The sequence below is a fragment of the Podarcis pityusensis genome (genome assembly GCF_964106645.2).
Source record: "Podarcis pityusensis genome assembly, chromosome: 14".
NCBI classification, from domain to species: domain Eukaryota; kingdom Metazoa; phylum Chordata; class Lepidosauria; order Squamata; family Lacertidae; genus Podarcis; species Podarcis pityusensis.
The window spans coordinates 14,522,841-14,529,171 of record NC_138039.1 but is presented as its reverse complement, the minus strand read 5'-3'; positions in this window follow the sequence as shown (position 1 = coordinate 14,529,171).

Here is a 6,331-nt window from a genome sequence, read left to right as displayed (position 1 = left end):
AGGCGGCTGTCTACCAGCTCCATCTGGTACGCAGGCTGAGACCCTACCAGCCTGCGGACTGTCTTGCCAGAGTGGTGCATGCTCTAGTTATCTCCCGCTTGGACTACTGCAATGCGCTCTACGTGGGGCTACCTTTGAAGGTGACCCGGAAACTGCAATTAATCCAGAATGCGGCAGCTAGACTGGTGACTGGGAGTGGCCACCGGGACCACATAACACCGGTCCTGAGAGATCTGCATTGGCTCCCAGTACGTTTCCGAGCACAATTCAAAGTGTTGGTGCTGACCTTTAAAGCCCTAAACGGCCTTGGTCCTGTATACCTGAAGGAGCGTCTCCACCCCCATCGTTCAGCCCGGACACTGAGATCCAGCGCTGAGGGCCTTCTGGAGGTTCCCTCACTGCGAGAAGCAAAGCTACAGGGAACCAGGCAGAGGGCCTTCTCGGTAGTGGCACCCACCCTGTGGAACACGCTCCCTTCAGATATGAAGGAATTAAACAGCTATCTTCTTTTTAAAAGACATCTGAAGGCAGCTGAAGGTTGGGGATGCCTGATCTAGCAGGACAGAGATTCCCCACTCCTTGTTTATATCAAGCAATAACACACAAAGCCAGACAATTTTGCACTACCAGGTATGTTTGGAGTTGTTGACTGTCCCATTTGTGTGCTGCAAAGGAGGGGAGGAGAGATCATTTTCTTCTTCTTCTTCTTCTTCTTCTTCTTCTTCTTCTTCTTCTTCGTCTTCTTCTTCTTCTCAAAGCAGCTAACAGCACAAAAATGGAACACAAGGAAGATGATGCAGAAATGAATATTCCCTCTATTTCTAATGTCCAATTATGAGTGCCATTTCTTGTATTGCCAAAATGGCACAACCCATGAAGAAGATGGAGATATTGGCAGTGTTGGGGGGGGGGGAGAGCGAAGTTCTGCAGAAACGCACAAAAACACCTCCATGAAATGCAGAAACGCAGGAACCCCCAAAAACACCTCCATGAAAATTACTCCTTGCTTCTGACAAAAGATTGATACATACATACACAATGACAACATTCATGCAACATTGACAGGTATCTCTCCTGCATTGATTCACACATTCATTGTTTGGTCTATCATGACACTGTCGAAGACTGAAGGTAGCTTGCAAGCTTCAGAGCAAGTCTGAGTTTTCCAGCAGATGGAAATTGGTGTAATTGATTTTTTTTTTTATGTGAACATTTTTATATTCCTGGTATTGTTGAAGTTAATTGAGATATTTCATAGGAAGTTGTTGATAAAATAATAAAAATAATGTAAGTACACTCGTACATGTGTAATTAAGGGAACGATAACAGAGTGTGATCTAGAGACCCAACACCAGGCAGACCATGGGAACCCTGAGATTTCAGTATTTGAATTCTAATTCTGCAGTAGCATTACTTTGTTGCTGTTTCCATTGAATGGTGGGTTTGATTCAAAGACACAACATTGCTGAATCCAGGGAAGCAGCTGGAAAGTCTTCTGAGGTCACCTCTGGTAGGGAAGATGATGTCTTTGCTTGCCTTGGATGCATTATATAAGCCAAGAGTGCCCTCTGCTGAAATGGAAACTTCCACACAGATTACTCCCATATCAATCAAACTGACAAGTCTCTTCATTTCATCCTTCTTTTTGAGGCTGAGATCACCGTCTTTCAAGTACCAAGTATAGAAACATGATTTTCGAATGGCAGGGAATAAATAGGGCTGCTGGTGGCCGCCACAAAAAGTTAAGCCCATGTTAGTGTACTGAGGTAGAGGTGAGATTGGGGACTCCCTGCTCAGCTCTGAAGCCTCATGTTAAAGATCCTAGCCCAGCCTCCCTCTCCTCCAGCCACAAACTGTCACTGTTATAGAACTATAAATTTAAAAAATGTATGGGAGTCAGGGATGATCTACTATGAAACTAATCCCACAGCGGCCCCACAAACAAATTTAGACATGCTTTAAAATGTTGGGTCTAGTAGAGCAAATCTGAGTTGAGTGATTTTTTGTTGTATACATTTCAACCATCCCCAAACTTAAGTCAGTAACACAGATGTTGTAAAGGTGTGATCTGTCACGGAACTACCTCATTGAAAAATGTATCAGTGGCTACCAATACCTTGTTGCTGGTTGCAAAGGGCCCCCGTGACAGTTCTGAGATTCAGGGCCTCCAAAATGTAGGTCCGCCACTGACAAGAGGAAGATATTAAATAGATTCTTTTTCTACTCTTTCTCTCCAGTGCATTTAGGGCAGCCAACCCAGTCTTGTCTCTTTCCACCCCACAAGAAAGACAAAGTGGTTGCTGGCCAGGGGATCCTTAGAAGTTTAGAGCTCAGTTCTTACATATCTGCCATCTTACCAGAAACCCAGCTACTTGCTCATGCTCATCTAACACACATGATGGCTGACTGGTGCAAGAGGGAGCTGGTATAGAGGAGAGTCAGGCTTGAATCAAAGTGCCCAATCCAAAAAGTGTCTCGTGGCATCTTCAGAAGTACGAGATTAATTAAGCTGAATGATAGTTGGTGCCCTTTTGGGCTGGTGGTCCAGAAGGCAGGGAGACCAAAATCAGTTGGATCCAAAGCCAGTAAGAACTGCCAACTAATTCGGTTTTCTCTCCAGCCTCCTCCACCTGCTGGATGAGTTGCTGAAATTCATGAGGACTCACAGATCAAAAAGTTGAAAAACCACCAGTTTTTCAAGTCAGGATCTGATAAAATGATCCGTGGCTTAAGCTCCCTCAAAATGCACTCAGGTGGTTTTTGCCTGTCTTCTCGATCATTTTTTTTGGTAACTGTGATCCTATCCTGCGATTGTTGTTTTGAGTCATTTTAGGGAATCCTCACCTACAGGTCAATTTTTTTGTGATTTTTTTCTAGAATCCTAGCTCGCATGCCACATTTTCAGTTATTTTTCAGGATCCTGACCTGCACGTTATTTTTCAATCATTTTTAAAATCCTGACCCATGTGTCATATTTTTAGGTCATTGTTTCTCAAGCTACTTGATGTGGTGGACTGGCATTTTTTTAAAAAAACAACAAAAAACCAATGTGCCAGGGACTGGCGCCATATTTGGTCCCTTAAGCATCCTACCCAACCTGGGCTGTGGTGGAGTCTCTATGGACTGGCAGACAATGAATCGTGGATCAGCCCTCATCTGCAAACAACTTTGATTTTCAGTCATTTTGGGGGATACTGATCAGAATTTTGGTCGTTCCAGTACAACTGCAGAAAAATAAAGAGCTGAATTTCAATATCCATGCTTGTTGAAATGCAGAAGAGAGGAAAATGCAAATTCATTTGGGTTTTAGATCCATTCCTCTACCATTTCTGCCATTTGGAATAAGAGATAGCGCATCTCCTTTTCCCTTTGTACTGTGTTTCAAGAAAGAAGCGCATTTGCCAGTCCTCTGCTCCATCCAAGGGTACTCAGAAATAGCCATAGGCTCAATGCACCTAACTTGATGTCAATTTCCAAACCATGCTCATTTGCAAGATAGCATTTTCAAGACATTTTTGATGCCAGCAATATTTGCATATTGCCTTTCCTTTGCTCGTTCCCATGCCTTGCTTAAATGAGGAACAGAGGCAGAGATTAAACTGTGCCAAAGACAAAATGGAAATGCCAAACCTCATTTGAACTCCAGGGAAGGTTCCGTGTTTAGTTCTTAAAACTGCACAACCCTAAATAAGGGTGCATAATAGAGAGGCCTGATGCGCTCTATGGGACTTGCTTCTGAGTAGAAGGCACATATTAACTCATTAACTCACTTGTTTTCCATTTTATGCATTTTCAACACAAGAATTCCATGAAGAAGTAAGGCACACCAGTCCTTTTACTGATGCAAGCATAAAGAAAATTTAAATTATGGGCCATGTCTTCAGTCACCAGTAATTTAACAGCCAGGAGTTCAATTAAGAGAATGATTTTAAAGGAGAGGGGGAACAGACAGGGATTTTCTGTAGTAGGTACAGAATTCAGGGCAAATGAGCAAACTCTTTCAGGGCAAATACTTTGGTGAATGATTTATTTCTCTGGACAAGCCTAATCAAAATGGAGTAGAGTCATTTAATTAAAAGCTCACATGAAGTATATATTTGAGAAAGGAAATTTATTAGCGATTCAGTGTAGGGACAGGCAAATTAGTCTGTCATTTTTGAATGTGTGCACCCATAAATTGACTTCTCCCATTTCCAGGTTAATCTGACAATTTATTTTTGTTCAGTTGTGCACTTAAATATTATATGCCTGAGTTTTGCTTATTTCCTCCTCCCTTCCAAACCATTTTCCTTTTGTGTCAGGCACGGAAGGTTGGGACCAAGCAACAAACATCTTCTCCCAAAGATGTCTCACAAGGCAGCATGGAGAGTTTTCCTCAGGGTTTACTGCTGAAGGCTTTCTCAAAAATCAGTACAGCTTAAAGGCTTTAGGATCAGTGTTTGCTTCTCCCTTTTCTTCCCAGGTTGACAAAGCCCCATCTGCCCCTCACTTCCCTCTACAGCATGTGCAGAAACTGCCTTTTTGACTGTTGGATCCACCATTCATCTCATCTGCTCAATCCATCAGTCTGCCTTCACATGCAGGGGAAGTCCCTAACTCATGGAAGGACTGAGACCCATCGGCTACCCTCACCTGGTTTAGCCATCCATTTGAAGCTGTTTTGTGGTCCATGGCTGCTGTCACACGCAGGCAGCTTCTAGGAGCCACAGTTGCTCTAAACTGCAGTAGTAGTATTCTTCTGCTCAGTTCCATCTTGTGAGTTTCCTGCACAAATCAGGTTGGCCATTGCAGCAACAGGATGCTGGACTAAATGGGCCATTGCCTTCATCCAGCAGGTCTCTTCTTATGTTAACATCATTTCAATTTTGATAGCCTCTCTGCCCTCCCAGTAATGATGACAGTACTAATAAGCATCTCTAACAAAACTGGTATCAATTGCCTTCTAAGTGACACACACACTACAATAAAACGCTTCAGGGAAGTGCAAAACGCAGAATTAAAACCATAAAAGGCTTTGTGCATCTGATGGACTGGGCCCTAGTTCCCAAATGACTGCACCATAATCCATTTGCTCACTGTTTAAGGTGGAACTCTGGGTTTTTTGCTCCTAGATGCAAAGCAAGAAATTTTGGCGGATAATCAGTTGGGGGTTTTTAGGAGTCAGAAAGAGAGAATGGGACCAGGAGGATGGGCAGCCAGCCAGAGGCTTTCCAAAAGCTTGAAGACTCAAGGGCAAGAAGATACTCTGAAGGTAGCAGGCTGCGTTCCAACATAGGAGAGGCAGAGGGAGTGTGATAAGGAACAATAATAGGCATGACTGGCAACTCTACTGTAAAATTGGCCAACCGCACAATTCTTTCCATATTCATTAGAGGCGGATAAACATGAAGTCCTGTGATATGGATGCATCAAATGAATGAGATCTGGGAGTCCTTGGCTGGCCAACAAAATCCAACCCTTTTAAAAAATGGGAAGAAATGGGGAAAAGGATGGGGGATGACTTCAGTTTACCAACGTTCTGCAAGCACACAGTGTCTTCGCTGCTGATCATGCATGTACAAAATAAGGTTCCCTGAAAAACGGGAAGCTGCAAATGTCCAAAGCGAAGACAAGGCTAGTTGTCTGTATGGCTGTCAGCTATTCAGAAAACCCCCATAGGATTACTTTTTAAGACTTAATGAATTTGCCTCTATACAACACAAAGGGAAGATTTGCTTAATTTCGTTATCCACCACAACACAGCGCTTCCGAAGTTATTGATTAGTGAGAGTACATCCAACCTACATGGGGCCACTAAACTGGAGAAACTCTCCTGCCCTTTCAGATTTAAACAGTTGGTTTCTTATGTAAAATATATTAAGTTTCTTATTTAAATTCTTTTATCCGTTTTGAAACTTCTGTAAGCATGAACGGGGAATTTTAAGCGTCTCTCCCACTATTTTGAGGGTGGAAGCAAAATATGCATAAGCCCCAAGATTCACATATGCATCCCATAAACCTACAGTCTGCACTACAGGTCACTGTATGAACTGCCCTCAAGGTATGTGGTTTTCATTACTTTAGCCAGCCTGTCCTGTCCTTTATGCATCTGGTCAAAGCCCTCATCTTTTGAGCACTGCATTAATGCCAATGACTACAGGTCCATACAGAAAACCATTTGCCAGTGTGCACATAAGCAATTGCTCAGCACACAATAATGACTGCTGATGTGCTTCTGTGCTCCACTCCTTACTAGTAACATCCTGCTCTCTTGTAACTGCTGTTGATGGATTAAGACCAGCAACTGCCCCAAATTTATAGAAACCAAGTCTCACATTTACTTCTGCATTGT